At 43.0% G+C, this 12271-nt stretch overlaps 1 protein-coding gene across 1 annotated transcript in view; it reads left to right on the forward strand.

Annotated features, from left to right (window-relative positions):
• The window catches only part of UBA3 (ubiquitin like modifier activating enzyme 3), a gene marked incomplete in the record, with an annotated part of 304856 nt that overhangs the window by 92594 nt on the left and 199991 nt on the right, over positions 1-12271 (forward strand).

Genomic DNA, 12271 nt, shown 5'->3' on the forward strand with positions numbered 1-12271 from the left:
CCGCCCCCCCAGTCATTCTCCTTGCCGCTCTGAACAAGTAGCATCTACCACGGGGATGGCGAGGAGTTTGTGGTGTTAGTTGTAGTTTTTTATTCTTCTATCAAGAGTTTGTTATTTTAAAATAGTGCTGGCTTGTACTATTTACTCTATAACAGAAAAGTGATGAAGATTTCTGTTTAAGAGGGCTATGATTTTAGCACAAGTAACTAAAATCCATTACTGTTACCACGCAGGACTATTGAAACAAGAGAACTTCAGTTGGGGGTAACAGTTTGCAGACTCATCTGCTTCAGGTATGACTAGTCTCCTAACAACACAGGCTAATGCTAGATGACAGTCATTTTTCCCCTCAGGGGAAACGGTAAGCCATTTTTCTTTCACCTCAGCAAAAAAGATAACAGGCTTCCCCTTTTTGTTTTTTATGCTGGTAGACACTGTTAGGGGCTAAATCGATTGGTTTTTATTACAATATTATACCATTTGAAATATTTTATAAGTTCACATACACTTGGGAACGTTTTTTATTGATCTGGCTTGTTTTAGACACCTAAATCTAGTCAGGAAGGCCCCTTCACTCTAGTGTGCTGAGGGAGGAAGCCTCATTTTGGCACTTCAGCTGTGCAGTTGAATTTCAAGGCAGTGCATGCAGATTCATGTGAGAGGGTCCTGTGGTTCAGAAAGTGACTCCAAAAGGCTTTTTTCTGTGAATGGTGACCCCTAAGGAAGGTAAAAAGCTGCAGCAAGGCTGTAGCTGGGATTGTGGTGTGTAAAAACGGTTAAATCCAACAATTAGCTCCGGTTTGCTTGTTTTAAGAGCTAGAGTCTCCATATTTGCTGTGCAATACTTTCTAAGCATTAAGACACTGGGGTCCAAATTTCAGAAAAAAATCGGATATTGCCTTCATAGTTTTTTGAACATTCAGAAATAAATGTGTCATTTTATTATTTAAAGAGACAGTAACGTTTTTGTTTAAAATCGTTTTTATTGCATTGTTTGCCTGCCTAAATCTGTTTAACATGTCTGTTCCATCAGATAACCTATGTTCTGTGTGTATAGAGACAAATGTGGTTCCCCCTTCGAGTGTTTGTGATAATTGCGCCATAGCGTCCAAACAAAATCAGGACAGCTCTGTTATTTTTCATAATGTTGCCCAAGATGATTTATCTAATGAAGGTAGTGGGGATAGCTCTACATCCTCTCCTTCTGTGTCTACACCAGCTTTGCCCGCGCAGGCGACACCTAGCGCGCCAGTGCTTATTTCTATGCAACAATTATCAGCAGTAGTGGATAATTCTATAGCAAATCTTTTATCCAAACTGCCAGTTTTTCAAAGAAAGCGTGATTGTTCAGTTTTAAATACAGATAAAAAGGATGAACAATCAGACGCTGACGATGCCTTATCTATTTTACCCTCACATCAATCGGAATTGGCTGTGAGGGAAGGGCTGTCTGAGGGTGAAATTTCAGACTCAGGAAAAATTTCTCAACAGGCAGAACCTGATCTAGTGGCATTTAAGTTTAAGCTAGAACATCTCCGCGCTTTGCTTAAGGAGGTATTAGCTACTCTGGATGACTGTGATTCTATGGTAGTACCAGAGAAGTTGTGCAAATTGGACAAATTTTTAGAGGTCCCAGTGCACGACGACGCTTTTCCAATACCTAAGAGGGTAGCGAACATAGTGGAAAAGGAGTGGGAGAAGCCAGGTGTACCCTTTGCCCCACCTCCTATATTTAAGAAAATGTTTCCCATAGTAGACCCTAGAAGGGACGCATGGCAAACGGTCCCGAAGGTTGAGGGAGCTGTTTCAACACTAGCGAAGCGCACAACTATTCCTATAGAGGACAGCTGCGCTTTCAAAGATCCTATGGATAAAAAATTGGAAGGATTGCTTAAAAAGATTTTTGTTCAGCAAGGGTTCATCCTTCAACCAGCTACGTGTGTTATTACTGTCACTTCAGCGGCGTCCTTTTGGTTCAAAGAACTAGAAAGGTCGCTCCAGAAAGAGACTTCCTATGAAGAAGTCATGGACAGAATTCACGCATTAAAGTTAGCTAATTCCTTTATATTGGATGCCGCCTTTCAAATAACGAAATTGGCGGCGAAAAACTCAGGTTTTGCTATAGTAGCGCGGAGGGCGCTTTGGCTAAAATCCTGGTCGGCAGACGTGTCGTCCAAGACTAAGTTACTGAATATTCCTTTCAAGGGTAAGACCCTTTTTGGGCCGGAATTGAAGGAAATTATTTCAGACATCACTGGGGGTAAGGGCCATGCCCTCCCACAGGATAGGCCTTTTAAGGCTAAGAACAAGTCTAATTTTCGTTCCTTTCGCAATTTCAGGAACGGACCGGCTAATAACTCCACTGCCGCTAGACAAGAAGGTAACGCGGCCCAGCCCAAACCCGCTTGGAAGCCCATGCAATGCTGGAACAAGGGTAAACAAACCAAGAAATCTGCTGCTGCTACCAAGACAGCATGAAGGGGTAGCCCCCGATCCGGGACCGGATCTGGTAGGGGGCAGACTATCTCTCTTCGCTCAGGCTTGGGCAACAGATGTTCTGGATCCCTGGGCACTAGAGATAGTTTCCAAGGGATACCTGTTAGAATTCAAGGGACTTCCTCCAAAGGGAAGGTTCCACCTGTCTCGCTTATCTTCAGACCAGATAAAGAAACAGGCATTCTTACATTGTGTAAGAGACCTATCAAAGATGGGAGTGATAAACCCAGTCCCCTCCGGGGAACAAGGTCTAGGGTTTTACTCAAACCTGTTTGTGGTTCCCAAAAAAGAGGGAACTTTCAGGCCAATTCTGGATTTAAAGATATTAAACAAGTTCCTCAGAGTTCCATCCTTCAAGATGGAAACCATTCGGACAATCTTACCAACAATCCAGCAGGGTAAATTTTTGACTACCGTGGATCTGAAGGATGCGTATCTGCATATCCCAATCCACAAATTTCATCATCAGTTCCTGAGGTTCGCCTTTCTGGACAAACATTACCAGTTTGTGGCTCTTCCATTCGGTTTAGCCACCGCTCCCAGAATCTTCACAAAGGTGCTAGGGTCCCTTCTAGCGGTCCTAAGACCGAGGGGCATCGCTGTAGCACCTTATCTAGGCGACATCCTAATCCAAGCGTCGTCTCTTTCCAAAGCGAGGGCTCATACAGACATTGTGTTGGCTTTTCTCAGATCTCGCGGGTGGAAAGTGTACATAGAAAAAAGTTCACTGTCACCGTCCACAAGGGTTCCTTTTCTGGGAACAATAATAGATTCTGTGGAAATGAAGATCTTTCTCACAGACGTCAGAAAGACAAAGCTTCTAAAAGCTTGTCGAGTTCTTCACTCTATTCCTCAAACCTCCATAGCTCAATGCATGGAAGTAATAGGACTAATGGTCGCAGCAATGGATGTGGTTCCTTTTGCTCGAATTCATCTAAGACCATTACAGCTGTGCATGCTCAATCAGTGGAATGGGGACTATACAGACTTGTCTCCCCAAATTCAAGTAGACCAGGTAACCAGGGACTCACTTCTCTGGTGGTTGACCCAGGATCACCTGTCTCAGGGAATGAGTTTCCGCAGACCGGAGTGGGTCATCGTCACGACCGACGCCAGCCTCTTGGGGTGGGGCGCGGTCTGGGACTCTCTGAAAGCTCAGGGCCTATGGTCGCGGGAAGAGTCGCTTCTCCCGATAAACATTTTGGAACTAAGAGCTATATTCAATGCGCTCCTGGCTTGGCCTCAGCTAGCGGAAGCCAGGTTCATAAGATTTCAGTCGGACAACATAACGACTGTTGCGTACATCAATCATCAGGGGGGAACAAAGAGTTCCCTAGCGATGAAGGAAGTAACCAAGATAATCCAATGGGCAGAGAATCACTCCTGCCATCTATCTGCTATTCACATCCCAGGAGTAGACAACTGGGAGGTGGACTATTTGAGTCGTCAGACTTTCCATCCGGGGGAGTGGGAACTCCATCCGGAGGTCTTTGCTCAGTTAACCCAATTATGGGGCATTCCAGACATGGATCTAATGGCTTCCCGTCAGAACTTCAAGATTCCTTGCTACGGGTCCAGATCCAGGGATCCCAAGGCGACTCTAGTGGATGCATTAGTGGCGCCTTGGTCGTTCAACCTAGCATATGTGTTTCCACCGTTTCCTCTCCTCCCCAGGCTCATAGCCAGGATCAAACAGGAGAAGGCCTTGGTGATTCTGATAGCTCCTGCGTGGCCACGCAGGACTTGGTATGCAGACCTGGTGAATATGTCATCGGCTCCACCATGGAAGCTACCTTTGAGACAGGACCTTCTAGTACAAGGTCCATTCGAACATCCCAATCTAGTTTCTCTGCAGCTGACTGCTTGGAAATTGAACGCTTGATTTTATCCAAGCGTGGGTTTTCAAATTCTGTGATTGATACTCTGGTCCAAGCCAGAAAACCTGTGACTAGAAGGATTTACCATAAAATATGGAAAAAATATATCTGTTGGTGTGAATCCAAAGGATTCTCCTGGAGTAAGATTAAAATTCCAAAGATTCTCTCCTTTCTCCAAGAAGGTTTGGATAAAGGATTGTCAGCTAGTTCTCCAAAAGGACAGATTTCTGCATTATCCGTCTTGTTGCACAAACGACTGGCAGCTTTGCCAGATGTACAAGCTTTTGTTCAGGCTTTGGTTAGAATCAAGCCTGTTTACAGACCCATGACTCCTCCTTGGAGTCTAAATTTAGTTCTTTCAGTTCTTCAAGGGGTTCCGTTTGAACCTTTACATTCCATAGATATTAAGTTACTATCTTGGAAAGTTCTGTTTTTGGTTGCTATTTCTTCTGCTAGAAGAGTTTCTGAATTATCTGCTTTGCAGTGTGATCCACCCTATCTGGTGTTCCATTCAGATATGGTCGTACTAAGCCTGGTTTTCTTCCAAAAGTTGTTTCCAACGAGAACATCAACCAGGAAATAGTTGTTCCTTCTTTGTGTCCGAATCCAGTTTCAAAGAAGGAACGTTTATTACACAATTTAGATGTTGTTCGTGCTTTAAAGTTCTATTTAGAAGCAACAAAAGATTTTAGACAAACCTCTTCCTTGTTTGTCGTTTACTCTGGTAAGAGGAGAGGTCAAAAAGCTACTGCTACCTCTCTCTCTTTCTGGCTGAAAAGCATTATCCGCTTGGCTTATGAGACTGCCGGACGGCAGCCTCCTGACCGTATCACAGCTCACTCTACTAGGGCTGTGGCTTCCACATGGGCCTATAAGAACGAGGCTTCTGTTGACCAGATATGTAAGGCAGCGACTTGGTCTTCTCTGCACACTTTTGCCAAATTCTACAAATTTTATATTTTTGCTTCTTCGGAAGCCGTGGTGCCTTCTGTTTAGGTAACCTGATTTGCTCCCTCCCTTCATCCGTGTCCTAAAGCTTTGGTATTGGTTCCCACAAGTAATGGATGACGCCGTGGACCGGACACACCAATGTTGGAGAAAACAGAATTTATGCTTACCTGATAAATTACTTTCTCCAACGGTGTGTCCGGTCCACGGCCCGCCCTGGTTTTTTTTTCTTTATAGACTACAGTCACCACGGCACCCTATAGTTTCTCCTTTTTCTCCTAACCGTCGGTCGAATGACTGGGGGGCGGAGCCAGAGGGGGAGCTATATGGACAGCTCTTGCTGTGTGCTCTCCTTGCCTTTCCCTGTGGGGGAGAACATTTCCCACAAGTAATGGATGACGCCGTGGACCGGACACACCGTTGGAGAAAGTAATTTATCAGGTAAGCATAAATTCTGTTTTTCTGAAATCTTTATGTTTATGGTGGGAAAAGTCCATTGTCAATGCTGTGGGAAGGATTTTTGTTATATCCTTCCTTAAAGGGAAAGTTTAACCGAAAATGGTTATTGTTTAAAACGATATATTATCCCTTTATTGCCCATTCCCCAGTTTTGCATAACAGACACTGTTATATTAAAGGGACATTTAACACCTGCTGAAAATGGCTAAAACCTACTTTATCTTATTAATAAAAATAAAATAATCACTGCTGTCTATTTTATTTGTTCCTCTTACCCCAAACTGTTGACGAAGATTGTTTTGAAGTACAGTGTTGATCTAGTGCTTGATTCTACTATGTAAGCTGCCATATTGGAACATACCTTACAGGGGCACAGTAGTCACATGCTCATGATACAGTCACATGACACACACAGCATATTATTTGTTACATATAACTTAGAGAATCACATCTGTTTGCAGCGTGTGAGCTGCATTGTCTGAAGATATTTATTTGTCACTCAAAGTCTAAATGTATAAGCTTTCCCCAACTATTTATATTCACACATTTATGTAGCACAATTGAAATAAAATGCTTCATAAGCAATATTTATGTTTTTAACCCCTCCACAGTTTTACTCTTGCCCACAAGTTTTATGCTCTAGTCTAATCAAAAGCCCTTTGCCGTTTTCAGGCACTATTGTAAATCATGAGGGAGAGGGAGGGGTGGCTCTCAGATACGCTGGATATACTCTGTGGCCGTGCAGAAGATTTCTGCCTCTCATGAACTCTCCTGCTTATGTAAAGCTCTTGTACCAGCTAACTGATCAGTTAGTAATGATCGTCTGTTTTATTTACCAGTGTGAACTGCTCCTGTCACACCCTCTGCCAAGACACAGTCACTAGAGCAGAACTGTGTCTGTGATCATCAGAGGGTGTGACAGGAGCAGATCACACTGGTAAATAAAACAGACGATCATTACTAACTGATCAGTTAGCTGGCTGGTACAAGTGCTTTACATAAGCAGCGCAGGAGAGGTCATAAGAAGCATAAATCTTCTGCAGCGTGTCTGAGAGCCTCCCTCTCTCCCTCACGGAGCTAACAAATGATTTGCGACAATAGTGCCTGAAAACTGCACACAGCGTTTTTTAGCTTAGAGCATAAATCTTGTGGGCAGTAAGAGTAAAACTGTGGGGGCATTAAAAACATAAATAGTGCTTATAAAGCATTTTATTTCAAATGTGCTGCATAATGTGTGTGAATATAAACAGAGGGAGAAAGCTAATTCATTTACACTCACTATGACAAATAAATATGTATCTTCAGAGACTGCAGCTCACACGCTGCAGATGCTGTGCGTGTCATGTGACTGCATTATGAGCATGTGACTACTGTGCCCCTGAAACGTGCGTTACAATATGGCAGCTACATAGGAAATCAAGCACTGGATTAACACTGTACTTCAAAACAATCTCCTTCAACAGTTTGGGGTAAGAGGAACAGAAAAAATAGACAGCACTAATTATTTTATTTTTATTAATAAGAAAAAGTAGGTTTTAGGGATTATTAGAAGACAGGTGTCAAGTGTCCCTTTAATACACTTTTCCTTCCTAAGATAGAGTCCACGGCTTTATTCCTTACTTTTGGGAAATACAACACCTGGCCACCAGGAGGATGCAAAGACACCCCAGCCAAAAGCTTAAATATCCCTCCCACTTCTTCATTACCCCAGTCATTCTTTGCTTTTCGTCACGTTAGGAGGTAGCAGAGAAGTGTCCGAAGATTTAGAGAGTCCTGAAAAAGGGTATCCGCCCTTCGAGATAGGACTGGAGTTTTAAGTAGTCATGCCAACCTCTCAGTGAGAGTATTGATGAAAGTTAGAGTCTGGAGATGCAGGGAAAGTTTTTCTTCAAAACCATCCAGACTACTGCTAACCGCTCCTAAGCAATCAGTGTTGACGAGTTTTACTGCCTGCTTTTTCTCACTCAAGTCCATGTCAGGAGCCCTGCTATAAAACTGTCATACTTGAGAGGCTGTGTTCTGTTCCACAACATGGATCCTTGAGGTGAGATTGTTTCAATTTTTACACATAAAACGCTACAACAGGGTCACAGTGTGGCTCCTTTATACCTTGATAGGATCCAGGGTTAATATCCTCTGAAGGGGGCTTATTGAACAGTTGGGGTTAATTAATCGGTGTATTAATTATTTACATGCTGCTTTGTGTGATTTTTTTTCCTGGGCTGATGGACTGTGTTTTTGGCTGGAACAAACAGGTTTCACTTTTAAGTTTTACTTTCGTTTTTGAAAGTGTTGCACAGCTCCTATTACTTGCTGTACTTGCAATAGCAGGGAAGTACTGTCTTGCACTCCATGTGACCGGGTGTGGTCTATGTTCATTTCCTCCATTCCGGCTGAGACTTGAACCTGAGCAGAGCATTTCCTCTGTTAACTGTCTGGGTCTAGGAGGTGGTGAGTGCCCCAGCCATTGGGAGTATAAAGGTGCAGTTTTCTGTAATAAAAAACGTTTTTATTTGTGTCCTTCTGTGGGTATAACCTGAACTATGGAGGACTCTGACATGTTAGAAGGTACTCCTTCTGTACTAAATCATACCTGTTTATATTGTAAGGAGGCCGTGGTTTTCCCGCCCACTCAATTATGTTCCACATGCCTTAACACTGTTATAAAGTCTAAGAAGGGAGACAAGCCTGTTAAGGCTCTTAGTCCCCCTGAGCCGTCTACCTCTCAGGTTTCGGCGTCCCGTGAGATTACTACCCTTGCTACATTATCCAGTCCACATGCAGTTCCCCGTAGCACATCTAATCCTTCATCCGTAGGGGGCCTTCTTCCTGCAGACTTTGCAGCGCGGTTACAAACGGCGGTGTCTGCGGGCCTCAGTGCATTTCCTCGCTCTAACAAATGCAAGAGAGAGGTTAAGATGCTTCAGATGGTGAACTTTCTGGGTCGGGGTCCTTAGCGTCTAAGCCTCCTGCTGTGGAGGAACCGTCCTTTAGATTTGAAATTGAGCACTTGTGTTTTTTATTAAAGGAGGTTCTGTTTACGTTAGAGGTTCCAGAGGCCGCGCTGCCTGAAGAACCTATGATACCTAAATTAGAGAGCGTTTATGAAGACAGGAAAGTTCATTTGACTTTAATATGGCGAACATTATTAAGAACGAATGGGAGAGAATTGGTTCTTCCTTTCCCCCCTCGTCTACTTTTAAAAAGTTGGTCCCAGACTCAACTGGATTTGTGGGGCTCCATTCCTAAGGTAGATGGTGCTAACTCTACGCTTGCTAAACCTACTACTATACCTCTTGAGGATAGTTCTTTGTTCAGAGAGCCGATGGATAAGAAAATGGAAACCTTTCTGAGAAAGATGTTTCAACATACAGGATTTTTGTTTCAACCAGCGGCTGCGGATGCTGGAGTGGCTACCTACTGGTGCGACTCTTTGTCAGAACTCATTGAAGTAGTCTCCCCTCGAGGATATTCAAGACAGAATTAAAGCTCTGAGAATTGCAAATTATTTTATCTGTGATGCGAACATGCAAATGATTCACCTAAATGCAAAGGCCTCTGGCTTTGCGGTCCTAGCCCGCCAGGTGCTCTGTTTGATGTCTTTGTCTGCGGATATGACTTCTAAGTCCAGACTCCTTTCTCTTCCCTTCAAGGGAAAGATTTTATTTGGTCCAGGCCTGGACTCCATTATTTCTACTGTTACCAGAGGCAAGGGTGCCTTCCTACCGCAAGATAAGAAGAACAAGTCTAAGGGACGACAATCTTCTAATTTTTGTTCCTTTCGTTTTGACAAATCCCAATGACAACAATCCTCCTCCAAGCCCGAGCAACCCAAGATTACTTGGAAGCCGGGTCAATCCTGGAATAAATCCAAGCAGAATAAGAAGCCCAACAAAAACAAAACGGCATGAAAGGGCGGCCCCCGATCTGGGATCGGATCGTGTAGAGGGCAGACTGTGTCTCTCTTTTTCAGATGCCTGGTTCAAGGACGTACAGGATCCGTGGGTCCTGGAGGTGTTATCTCAGGGATACAAGATAGGCTTTAAATCTCATCCACCAAGGGGCATATTCCTTCCCTTAAATCTGTCTACCAGACCAAAGAAGAGGGATGCCTTTCTAGAGTGCGTTCGGGATCTAGCCTACTTAGGAGTTGTTGTCCCGGTGCCTATCGAAGAAAGAGGTTTGAGGTTTTATTCGAACCTTTTCGTGGTCCCAATGAAGGAGGGAACTTTCCTCCCAATTCTGCACCTAAAGTGCTTAAACAAATTTCTCAGCGTCCCTTCCTTCAAGATGAAGACGATAAGGTCCATTCTTCCTTTAATTCAGGAAGGCCAGTTTATGACCACTATAGATCTGAAGGACACTTACCTTTTTGTTCCAATCCACAGGGAACACTTTCAGTTCCTGAGGTTTGCATTCCTGGATCAGCACTTACAGTTCATTGTCCTTCCGTTTGGCCTAGCTACAACTCCAAGAATCTTTACAAAGGTTCTGGGGGCTCTTTTTGCTGTTGCTAAAACTCAGGGTATAGCAGTAGCCCCATACTTGGACGATATTCTGGTGCAAGTACCATCCTTTCGTCTTGTGGAAGAATTCTCTGAGTCCCTTCTAAGTATTTTTTGATCACATGGATGGAAGATAAACTTGGAAAAGGGTTCTCTTATCCCATGTACCAGGGTGGAATTCCTGGGTACTATAATAGACTCCATATCCATGAGGATATTTCCAAGAGACCTTAGACGTTACAAGCTAACTTCTGCATGTCTTGCCCTCTGGACCTCCTTGAGTCCCTCTGTGGCTCAGTGTATGGAGGTGATTGGTCTCATGGTGTCCTGCATGGGCATCATTCCTTTTGCCATGTTCCGTCTCAGACCTTTACAACTGTGCATGCTAAGGCAGTAGAACTGTGATTATTCAGATCTGTCTCAACAGATTGTATTAGACAGCCGTTCGAGAGAATCACTCTCTTGGTGGCTCTGTCCAGATCTTCTGTCCTGAGGGACATGCTTCTTAAGAGCATCCTGGGAGATTGTGACTACGGATGCAAGCCTATCCGGATATGCAGCTTTTTGGGGTAGAAAAAAAGAAAATTGATGGCACTACTTAGTTAATTTATTCAAAATCGAGGAATATAGCCATTAGAGATTTCTATCAGGCATTAAATATAATATATATCTGGCTACTAGATGCTGTATATCTGATACAGCATTAACCAAAACTACTAAGAGAAGTTGAGAGAAAGGATAGCACTCAAATCCCTCTGGGATAATGTGGTTGGTTACATCACTATACAAATTAAAATAATGCTTTATTTAAAATAGTTAAAAATGGCTAAACCTAAAAACAAAATGATAGATATGGACTGGCAACTGGGATAGAAATGATAATAATCTATGTAAAGAGCTGGATTAGATATCCCTACCGGTATGTGATACTCCTAAAATATATAGTGTCCAGTCCACCCACTGGATTGCTAAGTTATTACAATAATTACTATGTGGTTAACAAATATTATAGTAAGAATGCCAGGAATGAATAATATGGATAGTATGGTTGGGCCATATGTATGATGAAATTAGTACTGTTGTACTTAGGGGCAAACTTGAACCAACGTGTGGGACATTAAAGCTAATAGGAGCGTGGGGGCGTGTTCGGATGGCGGCCATGACTGGTAGCATAAACTGAAGCTCCTGAAATTCTTTAACAAATTTGGTGACTCTCCATAATTATAAAACAAATTTATAAAAATTTTCTACAGATTCCACATAGGACAACATTGTTTTGCTATCAGAACTTATTCTTGTGAAAACAACATTCAGAAAGCCGTTCCGAACAGTTAGCTAGACAAGGCTACGGCCTACGACATCAATACACATCTCCCCCCTCCCGGCCTGCCGGGTAAAGCAGGTTCATCTAACCAAGGACTTCAACTAACGGGATGGAGGGTTCCCAATTACCCATATATATCTTTCTAATAGAACTTGAACGCAAGCTGGATGACAGGTTTAATGACTTGAAGGCTATCACCAAGTGAGACTACAGGGAAGATGGCGCCCGGTAAATACTACAGCCTGACCGAGACACTACACCCCTAGATGAAGACCATTTCGTCACAAAATAGATCCCAATCTGCCACACCTTAGACTACTTTAGTTTAATTACCAGTGAGTTCCATGGGACATTTTTATTTAGCTGGACATTTTGGTCCATATTGCCATATTGTGTTTATAACTTATGTTCTGTATTCTTACCATATAACTTTGTAACTTCACAAATAGTCTTCTGGATTATGAGGTTAAAACATCATTTTCATATCCCTGCTTAATAGCCGCTATTTTTGATATAGCATGGATGCAGAGAATGGTGGTCGTTCAAGTATACCAGTTTACCTAATTTTAAAGCTCAGAGTTTTATGTTTAATTTAACCTCAGAGATACTGCATAATAGGGTTAATAAGTGGCGTCTTCACACCCTTGTGCATTTCGTAACTT

The sequence above is a fragment of the Bombina bombina genome, chromosome 7 (assembly GCF_027579735.1).
Source record: "Bombina bombina isolate aBomBom1 chromosome 7, aBomBom1.pri, whole genome shotgun sequence".
Classification (NCBI taxonomy): domain Eukaryota; kingdom Metazoa; phylum Chordata; class Amphibia; order Anura; family Bombinatoridae; genus Bombina; species Bombina bombina.